Source organism: Mastomys coucha, unplaced genomic scaffold (genome assembly GCF_008632895.1).
Source record: "Mastomys coucha isolate ucsf_1 unplaced genomic scaffold, UCSF_Mcou_1 pScaffold23, whole genome shotgun sequence".
Taxonomy (NCBI): domain Eukaryota; kingdom Metazoa; phylum Chordata; class Mammalia; order Rodentia; family Muridae; genus Mastomys; species Mastomys coucha.
In genome coordinates this window covers 6,968,396-6,993,938 of record NW_022196906.1, presented here as the reverse complement: position 1 = coordinate 6,993,938, position 25,543 = coordinate 6,968,396, and the positions used below count along the sequence as shown (strand labels likewise).

Sequence of the window (25,543 nt, the reverse complement as noted above, 5' to 3'; positions counted from 1 at the left end):
TTGTTTTAGTTGTCTCTTCCTGTATTTCCTACCTTATCTCTCTTTGACTCTAATACAAGCATCCCTACAATACATCATAACTATCTTTTCTATTACCCATTCTTAGGGGGATCTTTTCTTCCCACTTAGTTCCTTATTCTGCACCAGCTCCTGTGTTTATATGTTGTAGTTAGTTTTCTTTGCACAAATAAAAGTGGAAAAAAATGGTGGATAGGCTATGGTGGGGAAGTGGGTTGTAGGTGAAGGGAAATGATGTATCTGGTACAGACTAGGCTTGTGCTCAGTTATCCTCATCTGGGGCACAGATGGGGGTTGGGAGCAGCCTTTGTATGGCTGGCCACTACAGGTGAGGGTAATGGGACAGTTTTAAGGAATGTCAGGAATACAGGACTATGTTTTGGCTATCCCCCTTCCCTTTTAAAGAGGTTTTCTGAGGCTTCAAGTAGAAAAAAGATCAAGGAAAAAGGGGAGTCTGGAACTTAGTGGACCTTGTGTGTGTGTGTGTGTGTGTGTGAGAGAGAGAGAGAGAGAGAGAGAGAGAGAGAGAGAGAGAGAGAGAGAGAGAGAGAGAGAGAGAGAGAGAGAGATTGGGGACAGGGGAAAGCCAGAGGCTCCACTGGAATACTTGCCTGCTTATTGAGAACTTGACAGCTACTATCCATTTAGAAGTGAATACATAGATACCTTTCTGGGTCTGGCTTGCTTCACTCAATATTTTTTTTTTTTTAGCTCTATTAGTTTACTTGTGAATTTTATGATTTCATTTATTTTTTAAGCTGACTATTATTTCATTGTGTAAATGGACTTTCTTTACCCATTTATTCATTAATGGACATCTAGGCTGTCCATAATTTCTGCCTATTGTGAATAGAACAGGAATGACAATGACTGAGCAAGTGTCTTTGTGGAGAAGGGAAGCTTTCCTCAGGGTATGTGCCCAAGAGTGTCACATCTGGATCTTGAGGTAGATCAATTCTTTCTGAAAAACAACCATACTCATTTTTATAGTGGCTGTGCATGTTTACACTCCCATCATCAATAGAAGATGGTTCCTTTTACTTGATTTGTTGATTTTGGCCATTCTGACTGGTGTGAGATGAAATCTCAAAGTAGTTTTGATTTACATTTTCCTGATAGCTAAGGATGATGAAAAACCATGGAGTTTTTTAGCCGTTTGTGTTTCTGAGAAGGCTAAGCTGACTCCATGATAGGCTTCAAACTGGCAGTAAAGGAGATGAGGCCTAAATCTGTTTCCAAGAATTGAGCAAATCCAGGCAAGTCTAGGCCTCAGAAGCTGGCCCTGCCACCTGGCCTAAGGCAAGGACAATGGGTCAGCAGCAGTTTATAGACTTCCTCAAAAACAATTTCCAGACCTCCCTAGCAATAGTGTCCAGCCCCCTATTCTCCTGTAATGGAATGTCCCTAGAGATGGAGCAAGATAAAGGTCACCTACCCTAATGTACTTTAAATCAGGCCTTGGCACTCACCTGTTTGTCTCTCTCTGTCTTGATAGTGGGAGACACCAGTATGCTGAATATCTGCAGAATAAAGCAATCTTTGCATTTACATACTACTTGAGCCCAGTGTATCATTCTTCAGTGAATCATGGACCCTTACATTTCCTCTTGTTAGAATTGTTTATATCTATACCCCAACTTTCAATTGGGTTACTTGTTTTCTTGATGTGCTGTTTTTTTTTAACTCTTTACATATTTTAAATATTTACCTTCTATTTGATGTGTAGTTGGTTAAAAACCTTTTCTCATTGTGTAGTACACTTCTTTGTCCAAATGATGTTGTCTTTACTATACAGAATATTTTTGGTCTCATGAGCTGTTGGTTCTCAGAGCTTGTGCTATTAGTGTTCTATCCAGAAAGTCTGGAATTCAAGGCTATTCCCCACATTCTTTTCTATCATATTCATTGTATCTGGTTTTATGTTGAGGTCTTTGGTATATTTGGAGTGAAGCTTTGTATATAGTGTAAGTGTGGATCTATGTGCATTCTACACAAGGGCATTCAATTTGAGCAGCACCATTTGTTGAAGATGCTATCCTTTTTCCAGTGTGGATCTCTGGCTTCCTTGTTAAAAATCAGTTGTTCACAGGTGTGTGAACTTATGTCTGGTTTTTCAATTCAATTAAATTGATAAATGTGTCTCTTTTTATGCCAACACAATACCGTTTTTATTATTATTGCTCTGTAGTACAATTTGAGTTCAGGGATGGCTATACTTCCAGCACTTCTTTCATATTTCAGGACTGTGTTAGCTATCCTGTTGTGTGAGTGTTTCCATATGAAGTTATAAATTGTCCTTTCAATGTCTGTAAAGAATTGTGTTGAGATTTTATTAGGATTGCTTTTGACAGGAAGGGCAGTTTTGATTAATCCTACGGAAGTGTGGAAATGGAAGATCTTTCAATTTTCTGTTATCTTCTTCAATTTCTTTCTCCAAAGACTTGAAGTTTTTAATCATACAAGCCTTTCATTTGCTTGGTTAGAGTTACTCCAAACTATTTTATTTTGTTTTTCCAGCCTATTGGGAAACATATTGTTTCTCTTATTTCTTTCTCAATCAATTTGTCAGTTTTAGACAAAAAAGGGCTAGTGATTTTTGTGTGTTAATTGTGTATCCTGCTACTTTGCTGAAAATTTTTATTCATGAAGACATTTCCTGGTGAAATTTTAAAAGTTACTTATATATTCTATCTTATCATTTGTAAATAAAGGTACATTGACTTCTTACTTTCTGATTTGTTTCCCTTTAACCTCCTTCAGATGTCTCATTGCTCTAGCTAAGAATTCCAGTGCTATATTGAAAAAGTAGAGAGTGGACAATCTTGTTCATGATATTAGGAAATGCATTGACTTTCTTTCCTTTTAGCTGTTGGCTGTGGGCTTGCTATTAATCACTTTTATAGTGTTGAGGTCAGTCCCTGGTATCCCTAGTCTCTCCATCTTTTGCCTTAAAGAAGTGTTGAATTTTGTCACATGCCTTTTCTGTATCTAATCAGATCATCAAGTGTTTTTTTCCTTTAGTTCATTTATATAGTAAATTATATGTATTGCTTTTTATGTATTGAATCATTCCCATATCTCTGGGATGAGCCTACTTGATTATAGTAGATGATCTTTTTATGATTCCTATGTTGAGTTTGGAAGATTTTTATTGAGAATTTTGCATCTGTGTTCATACAGAAAATTGATCTGTAATTTTCTTCATATGGTCTCTATGTGGTTTAGGTAACAATATAATCATAAAATGACTTAGGTCCTTTTTCTTCTGTGTCTATTTTGTGGAATAATTTGAGAAATAATGGTGTTAATTCTTCTTTAAAGTGTTTTAGAATTCTGAGCTGAATTCATCTGGCTGTGAATGTCATTTTGCTTAGGAGACTTTATAGATATATTTAAATTGCTTATCAAGTCTTGTTTTAACTTTAGCAGGTTATATATATATATATATATATATATATATATATATATATATATGCATATATATCTTTTAGGTTTTCCGATGGGTAGAATACAGATCTTGATTCTATGAATTTTCTTGGTATCTTCTATATATTCCCCCTTGGCCTCTCTTTCATTGATTTTTGTTGTTGTTGTTGTTGTTGCTGCTATTGTTGTTCTAGAGCATTCAGATGTGTCATCAAATCATTAGTACTCAATTTGACTTCTCCATTTTATTTTATCTTTTAAAGATTGTATTTATTTACTTTACTTGTATGAGTACACTGTAGCTGTACAGATGGCCGTGAGCCATCATGTGGCTGTTGGGAATTGAACTCAGGATAGCCCTGCTGGCTCCAGCCTGCTTGCTTTGGCCCCCTCATTCTGGCGTTAATATACTATAGCTGTCTTCAGATGCACCAGTAGAGGGCGTCAGATCTCAGTAACATGTGGTTGCTGGGATCCAAACTCAGGACATTAGGAAGAACAGTCAGTGCTCTTACTCGCTTAGACATCTCACCAGCCCCCGACTTCTCCATTTTATTTACTTTGTTAATGTAGGTGATTAGTGTTATGAACATACCTTTTAGAACTCTCTTCAGTGTGTCCCATAGGTTTTGGTATGTTTTATTTTCATTTTTATTCAATTTTTTTTAAAAATAATTTCTTTCTTAGTTTTTGTCTTCTAGATGCTAGTTGTTGCTATATGGTCTTATGTTTATTCGGTGTTCTAGTCTTTAATTTCTCTTGCCCTGTGTGGATTGTAGGAGTATGTGGTGGGTATTTATTGCCTTGTTGAGAGTGTCTCTGAGCCCTTGCCATGTGTTACCACTGGGGGTCCAGAAAAGAAAGCATTTTTAGTTTCTATGTATTAGAGGCTGTCAGGAAGAGTTAGTGGGGAGGGTATGACCGATAGAGTATATAGGAAGGAGAAAAGCTGGATCTTTCATGAGGATCTGGAGTCAAAGAGGGAAACCAGAGTCCTTCTGTGGTCTACTTAAAAGGGCTGGGAATGAAAGTGGGCAATTTATAATTTTAGACAGGAAAGAGAAGGAAGACCCTTTTCTTGATTCCCAGGCTAGCATGGTTGGTGGGTTTCTAGGAATGGAGTACCTCTGGGTAGTCAAGGTTGATGCAAAGGTATGGCATGTGGGAAGAAGGCTGGGCCCTGCTAACATGTGCATATTCCCCAAGAAATGGAAATAGAGGGGAAGGGAAGCCTCTGCAGTTCTTCAGTTGTAGGCCTGGAGGTGAGACTCTACAGCCATATCACATATCACACTAACAATTATATTCAATTGAATCAGAACTTCCCATTTACAACATCTGATTTCAGTCTGCATTGACTCGTCTAATTTGCTAGGATCTGAATCTTTGTTCTAAGACTCATGTTGGCATTAATGGCTGCTGCCACACTGAGAAGATCTCAGGCCTTTGAGCAGCCTGTAGAGCATGCGGCACCCACTTCTGTGAATAGAGTAGTGAAACTCTCTCGGAAATGGGGTTGCACAATCTTTGTCTTTCTATGTGTCTCTTGCCCTTCCTGTCTTCTGTCATTGGATGTCTAGAAAATTGACCCTTGACAGTCACTAATCCTTTGATCAAGGGCTTCTGAATCTAGATCCACAAGCTAATAAATTTCTGTTCATTATATATTTTATATACTGCCTTATGTTATAATAGCAGAAGTGGATATAGATATGCTTTAAAGTTTTTGCTACATTTAGAATATTTTAGAAAACAAATGCAAGACAAGTCTCTTAATTAGTAAAACCTGCCAGGTAGTGCTAAGGCATAGTATCTTTCAAGTTCTGTTGTAGCAGTCAAAGAAATGACTAGTTCTGTAAAGAGGAGGATTTGGTTTATTAGCTTGATATTTTTAAATTATTTTATTTTTTCATACATAATAAGTTATTGTAAATTGTTTGATCCCCAAACTGTTTCTCAACGTTTAGAAGTGCTACAGGTGATACTGTGATATAACTAAATTGTGAATACAAGTGTGTCCTACTCTCTGGGTCAACTGGATTCTAATGTTTATCATCCCTTTTAAAAAGGCCTTCCTCTTACTGAATATTGAACTCACCAGATTTGCTGTGTTGTACATGAGAGGTATCATTTCTTTCTGATTTTTACTTACCAATACCTTTACATCATAGGGTCAAAATATTTTTCCTAAGACTTAAAAACCTTTAATAGTAATTTACTACTTTGGGAAAAATAGATAACTAGCTTCAAATTTTTCAAGGCCCAGTTTTATTGATGGTTCTTAAACACTTTAATCTCCCTTCTAGCCCACCATCCACCAGAGATAGTGGTGGATAAAGAAAAATTATGGGGAAGTGGACCTATTTAGAAATGGTTCTTTGGAGCAGATCTTATCTGCATTGTCAGGAAATCAACAGTTCAGTTCAGCAGGTCAGCAGGGACAATGGCACAGCCTAGCAGGAACATTAAGTCAGAATGAGTCAGCAGCAGTAACAGGAACACCGGGAGAAGTTCTCAGCTGTTCCTCTCTCATCAAAGCGAAGATCAGTGACGATCTTCGAAAGCATGTGATGAATAAGCTCTGCACAGCTTGCTCTACTCATACTCCCTCCAAACATCATGTGCCCTCTACGGGTCTTGCCTCTCCACATGACTGGCCTCAGCACATCTGTCTCAGCTGACATCACTCTGCCAGGCAGCCTGAGTCCATGGAAGCTGCAAGGAGCCACCAACACACCACCAAAAATTTTTGGTGCATTTCTCTCTGTGGAGTCCCAACAAATGGAGCTCAACTACTCAATGTAAGGTGAGCCAATACATGGATGGCATAAGTGAAGAATCCTTCATCACATGTCCTATCACCTGCTTGCGTTAGCATAACAGCCTTTCACCTGTGTCTGCTTCAGGGAGATGTTCCCTTATATGCTTGCCCCAGCAAAACACTGTCCAACACAACTGACTTTCCAAAGAACCTTTAAGTTTGCACTTCAGGCTTGTTTTTAAAAGAATTTTGATAGGATAATAGAACCTTAAACATAATACACAGATGAAAAAAGTATGTTGTCTATAAAAACTGAACGAATATATTAATAATATATTGTCTCGATGGATAACATGTGTATAGCTTTTAAATATATTAATAGACTGTTTAAATAAATTTATAGGACAGATCAATACCTTCATGGAAAAACTTGGGTTCTGAAATTAGCGAGTTCTTGGGAGAATTCTTCAATCTTTCTGATGGCTTGTTCTTTTTGTTCAAATAATAATATAATTATTATATGTGTTTCTTTCTTAAATAGGTATTTTAAGATTATGGTCAAGTGATACATGGGAAAGTGTTAGGATTGAATTAGACAAACAACATGCTTTCAGTAATTTCTCATGTTTAATCTGAATCTATTTAATGTAAAAATACAAAGGGACAGTGTAGGAAGGATCATTGCAAGAACAGAGGGAGGTAAAAGCACAGGGATTATTTGGGAGTGAGAACAGGTAGATTCTTCCCAGAATGATCTACAAGTGGTGTTGTTTATTTCAACCTTTGGCCATGAAGCCAATAAATTAGGACCTTATCATGTTCGAGGGTATCCCATTTTGTGTCTGTCACAGGAAGAGAAACAAATCTTAGGTGAAAAATTTGCTAACTTCTCTCTCTTTTTTTCCTTCAGAATAACTCAAAAAAGGAGAAAATGGAAATACACAGCTGTTAAATAAAAGTTTTCTAACTTCAGGCTAATGAGAGTCTAGGAGACATCTTTGACTTCATAAAATTTGTATCAAAGTTTCCTTCTGTTTCCAAGATGAATTTCTGAGTCTTTTTTCAAAAATAGATTTTATTAATCATAGGAAATGTTTAAAATGTGGTAGCATGCTTCACGGCTCTTAGACAGGATGGAATTTTACTTAAAAACACAGCATGGGCTGGACTACAGTGCGCCCCTTCACAGTTTGTTTCTTCACATTCTCCTAGCGTCTTTTTTATATGTATGGCATGTGTGAAGACCCAGCAGGACCAGGAAACAGGAAGCAGAAAAGTTCCAAATTCGTGTTGAAATGGAGACTAAAACACTGTAATGGTGCCCACAGCTGGGAACTGATGTGGAGGGGGTGTGTTGGTGGGAGAAGCTTGCTGCTGCCTGGCGGGAAAGGAAATGCTGCTGGGCACAACAAAGCTGCTGATGGTTGGCAGCTGCAGCCACTGCTTCAGAAAGTCTGTGAATCTGGCTAGTATGGGTACTGACTTCTGTCTTATTAGTGACACACAAGTCTCCCTCAGAAATTTCCATCCCCAGTTATGGAGTGTGGACAGAATGCAGAGAGGGAGCTCTGGTTCTAACAGGATGCTGCTGCTCTGGCCGCTTCGTTCCCTGTTCCCACATGTCCTGTCCACTGTTAAGTTCAAACTCATTTTTTTCCGTGTATTTACAGGGAAAGAGCAAATAGAGAAATATACTCAGGCTAAGCTGCTTTTTTTCTAATAGTCAATTTTCGATGATTATTTTTGTCCTCAATGTGGTCTTTGTGCTCTTTTGTGAAAAAGGATGAAGCTTGTCTTCCACTACCTTTCTTTCACAGGGATTCACCCCTAGACAGCACTCAGCAAGAGAGCAGGTTGGCTTTGGGCTTCGTGAGAGAATTCATAGATTGATGCCTGGTGCAAAGACATGCTTTATATAAAGCTGAGCTCTCATCTACTGTGTACCTGTGACACTTTTTCACCTTACAATCATTTAACCTTTTCTCATTCTCTTGAACTTGTGAATTTGAATTTTACTACCAGGTGCTTAATCTGAATAATTTGTTGGTTGGAAAACTTACCTATCTCACAATTACTATTTTAATTCTGATTCCTAATAATCTTACTGTGATTATTTGGGTTCTGAAAATAGAAAAGAATCATGTTTTGCATTCCACTAATGCAGAGGCATTGATGTGAACTGTAATATGAATGAATTTATTCTGTAAACCACATAGACAATTCCTGGAAAGAGCAGAAATATTCTTTCTGTATTGCTCACTGTAACACATCTTTCACTCTTATGGTTAAAAAACATATTTATTCTCTGAGCCTCCATATCCCTCCCCATGTCTGTTCTTAAAAACCTGCTAGTAGGTGTCTATTTCTACATATTTTCTATTGTAGTCATTTTTTTTATTCCTTCTGGGGTTTTTCTCCATTTCTTTAGAGTGTATACTCCTCATAGCCTGTGTATGTGTCAATGAAATGTTATGTTCTCTGGCAGACCCTTGCATCACTTTCAGATTATATCCATGATTTATCTGCACAATCACTCAGCACATTCAAGTACTTCACTACATTTGATTTAGTGTATAGACTTGGCAAAACACCAATCAAGCTGTATGCCCACCCAGTCCTTCTGTGTGCACTCTTTTTACCTGCAGTTTCTCTCAAGTTATGTGAAATTAACCCTCGTGGCTAGAGGACAAAATACTATATTTATAAATCATTGCCTTTTTCCCTCTACAAAATAAATAATCTCTGTACACAGTAGCTTAAAATTTCCACTATGATTTCTCTGATCCACATTCTTAGCCTTTGACTCTTTTGCTTGCTAAGAAAATGGAGGCCTCCAGAAAGCAAAATGTGCAGACTGGAGCCTTGGTGTGCTTCCTCCAAGAGCATCTTCGTGTTTCTGTGGAGGACCATCTTGCTTTCATTCAAGGCACATGCTTAGCACTAGACCTGTAATCTCTTACTCACCCAAGAGAACTTGCATGCTATCATCCTCTCTTCATTCTGTAACAGAAAAGTGCACAATAATTCCATGTTTCTCATAGAAATCAATTATTCTTGGACATGTGTGTGGGCGTGTGTGTTCTTTGAAGAAGCTCACTAATGCTTTCACTATTTTTTTCAGATCTTGTTTGCAGAAAAACTCTGCAAGAGGCCTATCTATTATTGTTTCCACTTCCTCCTAGCCTAGTCACGTTTTGATTTAATAACTTACTGATCATGGCTCTGGTGATGATCATCAATGTCATCTGTCTTGCTGACCCTATGGTCAACTCCAATTCCTCACTTTTCTTTATTTATTCCCAGGCCCAGTGTTTGATATGATTTTCCTTCCATGAGGAGATCTGGTCTCACTTGACTTGAAGGTATCATGCTCTCTAGTCACATCTAACGTCTATACAAGCTGCCAACAATGTTTTCTGCAAATGACCACATAACAAAGTAGTTTATGGATAAACACCTGCATTTGTGGTCACGATCAACACCTGCATCTGTGGCCACAATCAACAGCTGCATCTATGGCCACAATCAACACCTGTATCTATGGGCACAATCAACACCTGCATGTGTGGCCACAATGATCAACACCTGCATCTGTGGCCACAATCAACAGCTGCATCTATGGCCACAATCAACACCTGCATCTGTGGCCATGATCAACACCTGCATCTGTGGTCACAATGATCAACACCTGCATCTGTGGCCATGATCAACACCTGCATCTGTGGTCACGATCAATACCTGTATCTGTTGCTATGACTGTTGCTTTGTTCATTACCACTTAGGTCTGTTAAAAAGTGATTGAACCTAGAAGGATGCTCTTGTAGAGGATCCAAGTTCAGGTCCCAGCACTCACATGACAGCTCACCAACACCTGTATTTCCACCTAATTCCAGATGATTTTTTAGCCTCCGAAGGCACCAACTACTCACATAGTACACATACATATGTGTAGATACAATACTAATACACATAAGATAAAAATAAGTAGGTCTTTAAAAGAAATCCTTAGCTTGTTAGTTTACATAAAAGTGGACTGTAAGTTGGGCTCAGACTACCAGCTCTGTGTTCTGTTACAATTCTAGACTTCTGAGTTGCCAAGTGTCTTGGGGCTTCATTTGTAGATCTTCTGTCTGGAGTGGAAGAGTTTACCTTCTTGGTAAAATCAGTGTTTAAACTTTAAATACTGTTAATCAGGGTTGGTGTACCAAGGTGGATACTTTTCCAGGACCTTGTTGCCAAATGTTAAATCATGTGTTTGATTGCCTCCATGATATCTGCACTTGCATAGTCACTGTGAATGTAACTCAAACTTAAATCCTGATGTCTCTCTAAGAATTCCAGTGCTCCAGATTTTCTCAAGCTCAACACCTATGTTGCTTCTGACTTGTTTGATATTGATTTTATATACCACATATAACCTGTCTGTGGATTATGTGACAATGTGTGATTGTTGTATCAGCAGAGCTGAAATCATATAGATGTAAGTCATTTCCCTTCACTCATATCATGAACATAGTCTCAGTTACCTAGTAACTGCCCTATGGCAAGTATATCTTCAGGTAGTGCTTCTCAAAGTGTGAGCCATTAAATTACCTATAGGCTCACAAGGAGAAAGGGGTCTTATACCATACTGTACAGAAACTGCATTATAGATCATACAATTTAGATTATATGTTTTCTATTAAACTTTATCATGAAGATTTGCAAACATGGTGCAAAATATTTTGAATGTCCCTGTCTGAAATAGCTTTCCATATTGGCATTCCAATATTATAGTTAATTCTTACCAAAGTAGTTAGTCTATTTGAATTAGGTTTCATTTTGAATATGGGATAATTTTGTTACTTGTAAATTCCTATAGGATCTTTTGCCTGCAGTTTAATACTAATACCACCAGATGGTGATATTTTATTGAGAATAAGATATGATCTCCAAGGATTAAAAAACTTGAAAATTGATTATTTTTATAATACACTGGGCCTATTTGTATGAAAAATAAATATAAATATTGCTAGGATAGCAGTGATATGTAAATTCATATACCTTAGGTTGTTACTTGATATTTATCTCATTTTGTTTTTCATTGTACTTTTAAATTCATTTTATTTTATTTTACTTAAATTTATTTATCAATTAATTCATGTATATAATGCACTGTAATTATTCTCGTTCCCAGACTTTCCAGTCTTCCTTTCCTTTTGGTCAATCCCATTTCTCATTCTCACAATCATGTCTTTTTGTATTGTTTTTGACTCACTGAGTTTAACCACAGCTGCCTGTGGAGCACGGGTTTGGACCTGGGCTCTGCAACTTGTTGGTCTCATCTATGGGAAAACAGGCAAAGGCAATGACTCCCCCTTTCCAAGAACGTATTAGTAATCATGGTGCAGCAGGGAGAGGTCCTTCCCCAGTCCATGACTATTGATTGATGAACCCAGTCCTGTGCAGGCACTGTATAGATAACAGCAGCTGCTGGGAGATCTTGTCTGCCATGGTTGTGACATGCCCAGTAATGGGCATTTTGATCTTCCTTTGATCTTCCTGTGTTTACATTCTTCCTGATCCTTCTTCCATAGTGTTCCCTTGTATTAGCTCGTTTTTTTTTTTAAATTGCTGTTATAAAACACCATGACTAAGACAAAGAAGGAAGAGCTTGATTGTTTTATGTTTCCAAGGGGATTAAAGCCCATCCTTGTCAACACAGGGAAGCATGGCATGGCATCAGGCTGAAAGCTCAGACCTTAAACCACAATCAGGAAGCCACAGGAAACTTGGGAATGGTTCCAGTCTTTGAACTTTCAAAGCCTGCTCCAGAGACACACTTCTTCCTGCATGGCCACACCTCCCAAACTGCCAAAAATAGTGCCACCAAGTGGGCTCTGGAGACTATATCCTTTGTTTGGTCACCACATCAAAGCACTACAGTTCTGTTTAGGGGTGAGCGCTCAACCATCACTTGTCAGCACCTTGAGCAGCTGTGACTCTGCATTCATAGCTGTTCACTGTCAAAAGAGGCTTCTCTGATTAATGCTTAGAGTAGCGCTTGTCTATCTATATAAGCAGATGTTTAGAATGTTAATTTAACTGAATAAGCAGTAGTGTTCTCTTTAGGGCTCATTAATTCCCTATCCACATGTGTTTGGCCAGGCTTACAGTAGCAGGCATCAGTCCTCTCTGGTAAGATCAACCTCAAGATCAATTAAAGAGCGGTAGTTGTCTCCTTAACAATCATGCCACTGTTGTACAAGTGGGAGCATCTTGTCTGGAAACATCATGTGAGCTTCCACAGCACTTTCTGGAACCATGGAAGCTAGCACTCAGGGAGGAGGCTTCTCACACAGATTTAACTTTATTTCTCTAAGAATTAGTAATGTAGTCTCCTGTCACAGCCTGCATTGTTCTAGAGGCCTCTGGGACTCACCAACAACTCTTGTGTTTAACACTAAGCACTGAGAATTTTGCTTAGTAACCCACAGCTTTTAGGAGCAGCATGGTACATCCACTGGGGACAGCTTCCTTCAAATGCCCACTCAAGAAAACTATGATTTAGCTGGGTTAGATGATAATATCTTTTTATATAGCTTATCCATGCATTTAGGTTATCCTCTCCCACCCTCATCTTTGCCATCTCTGGACTCTTCTTCCTTAACCTCACCCATGGCACTTTCCTTCTCTACTTCCATTTTTGCTTTTGTTTTACTATTTCCCCTCCCCCATGCCCCCTAGTGGCTCTTATGAAATTTCCTGGTTTGCATAGTATTCTAACTTAGACTTATATATCTAAAGAGCCCAAGGTAGGATCCACATATAAAAGAAAACATGAAGTGTTTGTCTTTCTGGTCCTCAGTTACCTCATTCATTTTAATTTCTGCCACTTCTTTCCACTTACCTGAAATTTTATAATTTCATTTTTCTTTATGGCCAAACAAATTTTGATTGTGTATGTGTACTAATTTTCATAATTTCATTTTTATTTATGGCCAAACAAATTTTGATTGTGTATGTGTACTAATTTTCATTACCAAGTTAGCAGTAGATGAACATCTAGACTGGTTCCATTCCTTAGCTACTGTGAATAAAGCAGCAATGAGTGTGGTTGTGCCAGTATTTCTCTGTAAAGAAATAAAGCCGTTGGGTATTTGCTCAGGGGTCTTATTGCTCAGTCCTGTGGTAGAGCCTCTTCAAGCATCGTGAGATCAGACTGCTTTCTGTTACTTCACAGATTTACATTACTACATGCATGCCAGAATTTGTTTCACTTTAAATCTACTTTAAAATAAGATAAAGAAAATTGCGATTCCTATAAGAATTTTGTACAATGTATTTTTGTAGTCACTCTCCTTTAATTTTCCCCAAATCTGTACCCCTATCATAGTTGCTTTCCTATTGTCATGGCATAATACCATTATCAAGATAACTTATAAAAGAAAGCATTTAATTTAGGTACTCATGGTCTCAGAATGCCAGAGTCCATGATCATGACCAGGAACATGGCCACACATGGTACTGGAACAGTAGTGGAGAGCTTACATTCAATTCACAAACAGGAAACAGAAAGAGCTAACTAGGAATGGCTTAGGTATTTAGCCTCCAAAGGTCACCCCTAGTGACACACTTACTTCAACAAGATCACATCTAGTCATTTCCAACCACTTGCACCAGCTGTGGATCAAACATTCAAATATAGGAACATAGCACTACGCTATTTTTCCCTAACATGCGTCCATGTCATCCTCCGACCCCATCAAGTCCAATTAGTGGTACCCACACACTCTTCGATGTGTGCCCTTCTATTGGAACCCTGACAATTTACCATAGGATGCGCTGTTAAAGAAAACTGACTTTCCCTCTTCCAGCAGCTGTCAATTACAAATGGCTGGTGCTGAGGTTTCATGCTCGTTTCCCTTCTCCATGCTGGGATTTTTCTCTGACTTGAGCTTGAACAGATCTTGTGCTATTGTGAGTTCATGTGTGCCCCGCTGTGTCCAGAAAGTATAAGATTTATTTTTGTGTATATGGATATGTATGTGTCTGTGTGAGGGTATGTGCAAGTAAATGCATGTGCCCACTGAGGCCAAATAGAGGGTTTCTGATCCCCTGGACGTGGAATTACAGGCCAATGTGAGCCGCTCAGGATGGAGGCTGGAGAATGAACTTTGACCTTTGCAAGAGCAGCATGTTCTTATTTGCACTTGATGATGGCTAATGTTGCTGGGGTGAGATGGAATCTAACAAAACCTTTAATGTGCATTTCCTTATTGTAAAAGATGTTAATCATCTTTGCATCTTTACTCTTTGTAATTTTTAGAACTTTTTAAAATTCTTTATCCCATTTTGTAAAATTGGCTTATTGTCTTGATGTTTTGTGTTTTGAGTTGTAATTCAATATGTAAAGAGCATTAAAACATTAGGATATCTTGCCATTCTATTTTCTTGTAAAATTCTCTCTGGCCCTGCTGCCCCCAGATCATAATTCTCTTTAGACAACTATCTATCTAGAATCTGTAAAATACATTTAACCTCTTACAGGAAGCTTTTTATTCCTCTAGCACTTTTTAAAATTAATTGTCCTTATTGATAGCAAATAGCATCGTACTAGCAAGAGCTTTATGTTTCTGTAGACCCATACCAGATTCAAGGTTGGAGATAGAAAAATCCTGTGAGTCTCAAAAGGAAATAATGGTCCTTATGACATACACCCGGAGCCGTCTCTAACAAAGGGCCACTGTCTAGGGAAAGGGAATTTGTCACAGTTAAATTTCAGCTGTCCTTTATCACTTAAGGGAAGGAGAACATGTTGTTACTAACGGTTAGAGATTTGAGATAAAGACCAAAGTCTTAGAAAATCCTGAAGCAAAGCAAGGAGGCAAAATTAAAGCAACAACAGGATGAATGTGAACCTTGACATGAAGATTTTAAACAGTTAAAATCATCACTAAACATGTTCAAGTTTTAAATAGATTAGCATAATCAGTAAAAGGGACTTTACTGTCATTTTTGTCAGAAATTCAGATGTCTGTTTCCTCCATTCCTTCTCAACTTCATTACCTCCTCTTTCATTATTGCACATACACACACACACACACTAACTCACACACTCACACACACACTCACACACACACATTCACTCACATATTCACACACACTCTCACACACACACTCACTCACACACACTCACTCACACACTCACACACACTCACACACACACTCACACACTCACTCACACACTAACACACACTCTCTCACACTCACACACACACTCACACACACACTCACACACACACTCACACACACTCACTCACACACACTCACTCACACACACTCACTCACACTCACACACACACACTCACACACACACTCACACACACACACACACACTCACACACTCACTCACACAGTATATTTTTAATTGAATATAAAGTAAAAGCAGACTCCTCTTTAGAATGAATGCTGTGACTGGAATATTGTTGTCATGGTGTGAGTGCTGAGGAGTTCTGCAGCTCTTCCCGTGGCTTTCATGTTTGCAGCCTGCACACCTCTTGCTGGCAGACTTCTCTTGTCTTTGGGAGCACTGTGTACTTTTACATCTCTACCATTATGGAGTCTCCATTTTGTTTCCCCATTCAGAGCTCCCTGCTGGGAATCCTACCATGTTACACATTGTTTGGCCTCTTAGATCACCCTTAAAATGTAGCTGCAAGCCTGCCTGCATGATACAGCAACTGTTCCACTTTGCAAACATGCAAAAGCAGCCTGCTACGGTGCATAAGGTTCACCATTAGCTGAAATAGCAGTGAAGGATCCTTCTCATGACTGCTGTGTCTTCTGTGTGCTCGGGCAGCTGCGCCCTGAGAAGCACTTCCTCAGTGGGCCTTCCTTGTACAAACAAGGCAACTTAGCAGTGCTCATTTCTCAAGAGACAATCTTTCAAATGTGTTTGTGATTTAGACATCAGAATCTGTCATGGGTAAAGTTTAATCATCATCCTGGTGAGAAGTTCTCAACTTCTGCTTAATGGCTCCAATATCTTCAATGGTTATAATCTCCATTCGGCAACTTGACTATGGCCAGACTGAATAGTTAAAAATAGAACCTCTGTTTTTCTTTCTATTTCAGTTTATTTTTATTGCATTTTCTTTTTTATTGTTAAACAATTACTTTAATTTTAAAATATTTTCATTTTTTTATTTTTAATTTTTTTATTGGATATTTTCTTTATTTACATTTCAAATGCTTTCCCCTTTCTAGGTCTCCCCTTTGGAAACCCCCTCCCTTCACCCTCCCCATGCCTCTATGAGGGTTCTCCCTCACCCACCCACTCCCATCGTTCTGCCCTTCCTGAACCCCACTGGCCCCTGTGTGTGTGTGGGGGGGGGGGCGTGTGAAAGTCACTACACAAGTGTAGAAGTCACAGAAGAGTTCTGGGACCAGGTTCCTTGTCTGCTGCCTTCCCAGAAGGCAAAGCAGAGCAGGATGAATAGCATCCTTTGAAGCTCTGGACCTGCCAGGAATACAGCTTTAGAGTATTACAGCTCTTAGAAGAGAGGCAAGAAGGTTTGGGCAGCCTGCACAGGGAAGGTAGCCAAGGTGCTTTGTATCTAGTCCACTGCTGTCTCAGTGCCAGCACCACCAGCAGAGGTGGCAGCATCAGTAATATTTTCTAAGCATGAGCCTGACCGGGCGGCGCCTCCCTCCTTGCCCAGTACCCGACTGACCAGGCAAAACGGGGTCTTCTCTTGTGTCTCCGGACAGCTCGATTTTCCCCTTCCTCCCTCTTTCTTCTTCCGAGGGGGCAGGTCTAAGGTCTAGTGATGAATGCTTCGGGAGAGACAACTTTTCCTCAAGTGCTAAAGCTCAAGTAAAAACAGGCACTCTCAGATGATCCTCAGTGAAATAACTTGTGTGCTTTATTCCATGTGGACAGGGACTATATAAACTCTGAAGAGTGGGGTGGGATTTAGGAGTAGGTAATTCCTATTGGCTCAGTGTGAGATGTTAGTGATGCTCTGTTTGCATGGGGAGAGAATCCAGGTGTTTCCTTATGTGACCGATTACCTATGGTTCTTTCAGTGTTGTGGTTACATGTTCTAGAGCAGGTACTGAAATGGATTGGAACTGATTCAACTCCTGCTGACCTCAAGTCTGAGATACCAGAGTCTGAGGTCACTCACCTTTACCAGTTCTGTCTGGTGGCATGGTCCACTTAGCCTACAGGCTTTTCCTCCATCATGTGAAATTTCCAGAGACTGAACTCAGGTACTCAGGCCTGGCTTTTACCTGTAGAGCCATTTTACTAGTCTCTAGTCTCACTTTTTGAGTCCCACACAGAACCATTGATTAAGCTACACTTACAATTCCTATGTAGCCTGCATCTCCAAAGTCTCATTCCTCCCACAGACAGTTCTGGTGGTCTGGGAACCACAGCATTAGGTTTAACTACAGTGATAATCATAATTTTCTGTATCATTTATTTTCCATTGATGTCATCAAAGAAAGTCACCACTTACGGAAGAAAAGCTTTATTTTGATTCCTAGTTTTTGCCTTGCAGAACATCAGGGTGAGGATGAGTATCTCTGAGCATTGTAGAACATTCTTGTCATTGTGGATCAGGAGGCAGAGAACAGGGAATGCGGGCACTCTGCTACATTTGTTTCTCCCTCTTGCCAGTCAGAGTGGTCATACCATGTAACAATTCTGACCTATATTCAGGGTGGGTCTTTCCCCTTCATGTGATCCTTTTCTGAAAGATCACAAATGTCAGATGTATGCTTTAGTATGATTTTCACATAGTGACTCTAAATCCATTTAAGTCTACAGTGACTTTCAGGCTGGTCTTAAAAGACATAACGTGAGGTCAATAGAGGCAAACGTGGCAGGAGAGGAGAGAACATGTTTACAGTGGTGTGCTCAGTGGGGATGGGGGTGGTGAGGATCCAAATCTACTGAGCATTATGCACCATAGCATCACTGGGGTATCTCATTGTTATATTAGTGTCTGGCACCTGAGTCTTAAAGTTGCACAGATGATCAGCATCATGTCAGTGCTTGTCAAGAGTGAAAATATGACCAGGAGGTGAGAGCATGAGACATCTCTGATGCTGTGTGATACTCTCTTAGGAAAGGCAACAGAACAATTGCTTAGGCACTAGGGCAGTAGGATTTGTATAAAGTTATAAAGGAGTCCTCAAATCACTCAGAGAGTGACTTGGAGAGCACCGTCTATAATCTTGTTGTTTTCCCAGCTTGGTGCAAAAGCATCAAGATGTACCTATAGCCATCCAGTCCTCACTGGGTCAGCACTGCTTGATCTGTCATTCTGCAAGCAGAGCTGCATAGTCCAGAAGCACACTCTCAGTGTTGTGGAATAAGTCCATCCCTCCTTAAGAAACTGAGTGGGACATTATCCAGTGGCATAAAGCATGCTTCCTTTCTATAGTAATTATTAAGATTAAAGGACTTAATACATAGTTAACAGCAGGAACTGCATTTGACAGTAGTCAGCATTGTAGAATCGATGGCTGCTGTTTTTCTTATTATTAATGATTGGATGGAGAACATTCATGAGGCTCTGAGAGGTTTGTTTTGACATGTTTACGGTAATAGCTTATTCAGACGTTTCTTATAATAGCATCCAAAGAGGATAATGTTTAATGAATAGAAATGTTTCCTTCATTTTACTTGGAAAAAAAGAAATAAAACAGAAGAATTAAAAACAAACAAACAAAAATCAGAAATGTCACCACAATCTATTTATGTATTTTTTGAGATTATTTATGTCTTTGATGTAAATGAGTGCTCTGTCTACATAAACAACAAAAGAGAACATCAGGTCCCATTACACATGAATGTAAGCTACCATCTGGTTGCTGGGTATTGAACGCAGGACCTCTGGATGAACAGCCAGTGCTCCTATCTTCTGAGCCATCTTTCCATCACCCATAATCTATTTGAATCTCTCCATATTGGATCATGGCATTGGTCTCAGTTGTGCTGAGATGCCTTATGCACAATTCACCATCATAACATTTATTTTTGGGGATTTTACTGTTGTATTCTTAGAGGCATGGCATTGTTGAGCTAAGTATCCTTTCACATTGGTTTGCTTTCAATTTTGACTTGTCTTTACTGTGATGATGGTTATGAATTTGATGAGGTTGCAGATGCTGTTCCCAAACATAATGGGAGGGCTAGGCTAGAGGAGGAGTCATTGCATGTTGGGAGTTCATGAATAATTTGTACCCATCAAATTTTACAATTCCTGAATCCAAGGCAGAATCACAGGTCAAATGGTTTGAGTTCAGGCCTCTGTTTTTGTATTTTGGACTAGCGTCTGAACAGAGCTTGCTTAGCTCTGATTGACAGAGATGAACTTGCCTAGCTGGCTGGTATCTTGTTCAAATAATATATAGAGACAACTCTCTTCTTTCATGTAATTCTGTATCAATATATTAATTATAGAATTATACTCATCATCTCCCCATAGATACATGTTTGTGTGTATGTTTGTGTGTATGTAGGTATGTATGTGCATGTATGTATGTGTGCATGTGTGTGTACATGTATGTAAATGTGTTGTTTCTGTGTTTGCGCACATGGGCATAGGAGCATGTACACATGTATTTGTGTAAGTAGAGGCAAAGTAGCTTATTTAATCTATCTGTACCTTATTTTTGAGAGAGGGTGTTTCACTGAATCTGCCATTCCATAACTGGGATAGGCAGGCTGGCCAGCAAGATCCAGATATTCTGTTGTCCTTGTCTATTCAGTATGGAATGACAAGCACACACCATCCAGCTTGGCTTTTCATATGAATTTACAATCTTGAGCTTCAGTAGCTTTCACTTTACATATACATATATACACATATGTATATATATGTAAATGATATATAAATATACATGTATCTATATGTAAATAATATATACTATATTATATATAAGACTATATAAATAAAATATACATTTACTTACATATATACATATATGTATAGTATAGGGCATATATATGAGTGTGTGTGTGTGTGTGTGTGTGTGTGTGTGTGATATAGGGAAGGAAAGGTAGACTTAATGGCATTGTTCAAAGCCCTTTTCATTTTAAGAATTTTGAGTTTTTTGATGATAATTTTTTTATTGGTATAGGCATCAGCCTTAGCTGGGTGGGTACAAGGATCAAACATGTACTTTTTCCAATACAGGAATTTCTCCACTGTGCCTACTAAATACATATCTTTTGGGGAACAGAATTTTACTATAATATAACAATGGGTGATTTGGGCAGAGCTGGAATTGGAAGCTCCAATTTTGAGGGGTGGATGTAGTGAACTGCATTGATGGTATTCATAAGGATAGGGCTCTCAAGGCTATTCATGTTATTCTAGGGGTCTGGGATGGAAAATGTTGAGGAGATGCTCAGAGTCCAGGCCTGAGTTGGGACAGGGACTCCTTGGCAGCTGAGGTCTTCTTTGTGGCTCTTATGACCTTGCTTGGCTGGGTGGTCCAGGGCTTCTTATTCTTTGGAGGCCATGAAGGCCATGAGGTCCATTACCCTGTTGCTGTAGCTGTATTCATTGTGATGCCAGAAAATGAGCTTTAGAAAGCTCTCATTGAGATCAATGACAGCCCCAGCATCAAAAGTGGAGTTGTAAGAGTCACTGTTAAAGTTGTAAGAGATAAACTTGTCCCCAATTTAGGCCAGATGCCCTTTAGTGGACCCTCGGACACCTGCTTCATTACCTTCTTAATCTCAAGGTGGCATATCAGATCTATGACAGGCACACTGGAACATGGAAGGCCATGATAGTATGCTTCCTGTTCAGCTCTGGGATGATCTTGCCCATAACCTTGGCAGCATCAGTGGATGCAGAGATTATGTTCTGGGCAGCCCCATCACACCACAGCTTTCTAGAAGGGCTATTTACAGTCTTCTGAGTGACAGTAATGGCATGGACTATGGTCATGAAACCTTCTGCAGTGTCATAGTTTTCGTGGATGTCCTTAGTCAAGGGGGATAATCTTGGTGTAGGAATCTTTGCTGACAATCTTGAGTAAGTTTTCATACTTCTCATGATTTACATCCATTATAAACATGGGGCCATTGGCAGAAGGGGCAGAGATAATAGCCCTTTTGCCCCATCTTTTATGTGGGCCCCAGTCTTCTTCATGGTGGTGAAGATTCCAGTAGAACGTACAGCATACTTGGCACAAGTAAAACCCTAATTGATGTTATTGGGACCCTGCTCGTAGAATATGGTGATGACTTTTCTTTCAATGACAAGCTTCCCATTCTCAGTCTTGATCGTGCCCTTGAACTTGCCATGGAAAGAGTCATAGAGAAATATCTGACCATGTAGTTGAAGTCAATGAAGGGGTCACTGATGGCTCAATTTTCACTTTGCCAGAGGAGTTGGCAGCCCTGGTAACCAGGCATCCAATACAGCCAAATTGGTTCACTCCAATCTTCACCATCATGTCTAAGAGGTGAGGCTGGCACTGCATGAGAAGGTGCAGCTGTCCCTGGAACAGGGAGAAGCAGAGTTCATGTGTATTCTTTATATTCTGTTTCTTTAAGAAATAATGATGGCTACTATTTTATGGCAGACACACACCTCTGTGACATTAATTATTATAAGTCTCCCAATAACTCTATGAGTTATCATCATCATATGAATTATTATCATTCCCATTTACAGTAAGCATACCAAGGTTGAGTAACTTGCCTAAGTGTGTTCCCTCTGGCTCCATAGACTATGCTCATGCAGTAAATCTGGGGAGCTGAGGGTGCTAAGAATCCACAAGAGTCCCATGATGGCCCTCAGTATTATTCGTACTTTCGCTGATGTTCAAACCACTAATCATCATAGCCTGTAAGAGTTCTGTTCAATGTGTGTATCTTCTTAGTATTCCCATGACAAATGTAGCATCATAAAAATGCATAAAGGAAAGAGAAAAATAGTCTTTACTCTATTAATTTTTATTATCACATTTTAAGTCTGAAGCTGGGGAAATAATTCCTTATTACCAGGCACATTAAACAGCCCAGGAAGCAGATCAATAATAGAATACACAGACCACACAGTACCCCTTTATCTCTGTCTTTGAGAAATACATCAAGTTTATCACTGCCCTTCCACCTATGCTATTCTTCCTCTTGGCTTCAACTAAATTAGTTTCTTGTTAGTCTTCTGCTTGGATCCAGCTACACTTGAAGTGAGTTTCCATTTTGAGAATGCCACCACCATGCTATTGATGCAGAAGCCCAGTGTGATATCAGAATCTCAACAATTGCAACTGTTTCATAAAAAAGGGATAAAGTAGATTTTCAAAGTTTTGTTGATTTTTCAATGATCCAAGTTATAACAATAGTTTGCATTTTCAGTATATCATCTCAAGACAAGCATATGTGAATAATTTAAGCAATTGTGAGATACTAAAGAGACAGAATCTTTTATAGCCCATGGCTTTTATGCCTATTACCCCAGTTATTTTTAGGTTATTCTGTATTCGATTTAATAGTTTTATAGTGGGTAAAAAATGGATCCCCCAAATGAGTTTTCTGTCTCCCTCCCTCCCTCCCTTCCTCCTTCCCTTCTCTCCACATTAGGAAGACCTTGTTTCTTAAGCTAATGGCAGATATGTGATAAAGCATATGGCTTATTTTAAATGCTCACCCTTTTTCAGAACAAAGTGCAGTGCTGGTTTGTAACACAGAACACCTATGATCTCTTTGAATGGTACTTCTGAGCTCTTTGTAGACCAAATTTTTGTGGATGTGCCCTGCCGTGCCTTCTATCAGAATTTTTGGGCAGAGTGGTTTATTCAAGGTTCTGGTCACATGCTTAAGCCTTTCCATTCACTAGTTTGCACTGAAGCTAATTCAACACAGCTGCTTTAACTAAAAACAAATGTGACCTATAAACAGGATGAAAAATGGAACCTGATTGACTACACCTTTTTGCATGGTTGCTGGGCTCATAGGCAAGTTTTCTCACTGGACCCAGAGTACACAAATCCTAGTTTGACTGGCTAGGTAGTTTGCCCTAGGAATGAGGATTCACATCTGTGTTTCCAGACTAGTAGGTGACTGCCACCTGCCTTCTTTGCTCTTATGTGGGTTCTGATAATCTATTTTTTATTTTTATGTTGTAGCATATCCATTGACGCACTCCCCCTACTACATATATCATTCTTTATCAATCTCTCATTATATTGCCACTGAAGAAACTTGCCTGTCACTGTTATTTTACAATTCACTAATAATTAAATGGTTATCAATTATGCTCACCACTATCTTATATGAATCATTTATAACTGCTAATATCTTTGTAGTCATTGTGTTCAGGGAATATTTAACTTGAACATAAAACAAAAATGCCTAGATCTTTGTGAACCGATTTGAAAGGTCTTGTCAAGCACATGGGTTGGGAAGAAATTGCTGGACTTGGGCCTCCCTCTGCTGATGCCAGGTATGTTGTCTTGGTCTTAACTTTCTGGGCTTCCTTTAATCCTAAAATGAAGCACTTGCATGAGCTAAAACTAGTCTTTTAAATCATTATTTGTAGAAGAACCATCTCTCAGTTAAGGGGAAATGATGCACTGAAGAGATTTCAGAACAGCATGCTGCCTAAGGTGAGGTGAGAAGCACCCATCAGTCATGTGTACTTTGTTCTTTTCACTAGCCACATCCCCTGGGATACTCTTATAGGACATTATAGACTCTTCCAAAGTAGTATTAAAATAAAAATTAGTTATATCAGGTTTCATCCAAAACCAATTTTCTAATAATCCCTTCAAGTGAAAATGAGTTTTTATAAAATGACCCTTGCATCCCTGTGACAGAGACAGGGCTTTATCCAGTTTTTCTGTTGAATTGTCTCCAGAGTCCATCGATTGTTGCTTTGTATTTTGTTCTGTTTGTTCAGCAGTATGGATCTTTACCTTCTCAATAAGAACAGGATTCTCTGAGCAGGGCAGGTGCCTGAGCTTAGTGCACTTGTGAGGGTTAAATTCCGACGAGGGCCACAGCTCCATGTAGGATGGGAAAGGAGGTTTCTCTCCTGAGTGACACCCTTGCTTTGCTGCCTACCTGATTTAGGGAGCACAGAGGCATCAGCTCTCTTTTCTCTGCCATCAGTCACATATCAGTTGCATATCTAACATTAGTTACATATGTGAATTTCTGACTCAACTTCCAATTTTCAGGTATGACTTGAGCCCAACTGTTCCTTTTCAAACAGACTATGAATACAGAATAACAATTTATAAAGAGGTAAGGACATTTCTATTAAAATAACAGCATGAAAAAGACAACTGGAAAAGACCAGCTTCAGCTTTTTTAATGACCTAAAAATATTTGGGGATATAAATCATTAGGAAGTAATAAAATAAAATCATTGCATAATATTCTTAGGCTCTTTCAGACTAAGAGATTTTATAACATCTTAAAATATGTTTAATCAGAAAATATCAAAAAATATCTCAAATCATATATACAATTTTTATGAGATAATGTGAACTTTTATTTAAATGAGAAAATTTTTATAATTATCTTTAAGGAAAACTGCCTGTTCTATTGATCATTATTATTAGTTAATGTTAATAGTACGTATTACAGAATCTGTATATCTTCTATGAACTTGGGAACTCATTTGAGGAGACAGGTATGAATTGCAGGCATATCTGTATGACATATTCTACTGTCACTGGCTGGATGGGTGTATTTGCTCAGTAGGATAGAAAGCAGGCACAGACTGGTTCTGAAGTTAACACAGGCTGCTCCATGCACAGCACCTATGAAAAGGTATGCCATGAAAACCAGGTTTGCTGTTGTGTGGCTGTCATCCAGCATTGGGGGGATATTGGCAGGAGAATTAGGAATTCAAGGCTATCCTCAACTACATAGCAAGTCTGAAGAAAACTTAGGTATATGAGGCCAAACAAACCACATTGACAAATGTAAAAAAGAACCACATCTGACCAATTTTGAAGATCCATATTTTATTTTAAGTGGAGGGACTTGAATATGTATGCTTTATCTGAGAAAGGGAAGAGATGGGACACATACATTATTTTGCACAAAGCTGAAATGTATGTATTTGTACCACAGCTTTCCCCTGAATCATAACTTTCTAATATGTTACACTGAAGCCATAATGGGCCTTAAAGTAGTCCATCACCATCTTGCTGGTCATTGATCCTTACCAGTTTCTGCAAGAAGTACAGCTGCCTAAATATTACAGTGGAGTGCTGTGGCAGTTTTGCTGTGGCGGTCTGGTTTGAAAGGATTAGATGGTATGACCCTAGTGGAGGATGCTATTGAAGGTTGGTATTGAGAGATTAAAG

The 25,543-nt window shown here is 39.0% G+C and overlaps 1 long non-coding RNA gene and 1 pseudogene across 1 annotated transcript in view; one reads left to right on the top strand and one right to left on the bottom strand.

The window, feature by feature from the left end:
* The window catches only part of LOC116073413, a 68,795-nt gene extending 61,612 nt beyond the window's left edge, over positions 1-7,183 (top strand). Inside the window, exon 5 of the long non-coding RNA XR_004111791.1 lies at positions 7,116-7,183. This is a non-coding gene — a long non-coding RNA (uncharacterized LOC116073413). The remainder of the gene's footprint in view (positions 1-7,115) is intronic.
* A 13,446-nt stretch (positions 7,184-20,629) lies between these two features.
* Positions 20,630-21,670, bottom strand: LOC116072159 (annotated as a pseudogene).
* Between the last annotated feature and the right edge of the window lie 3,873 nt (positions 21,671-25,543).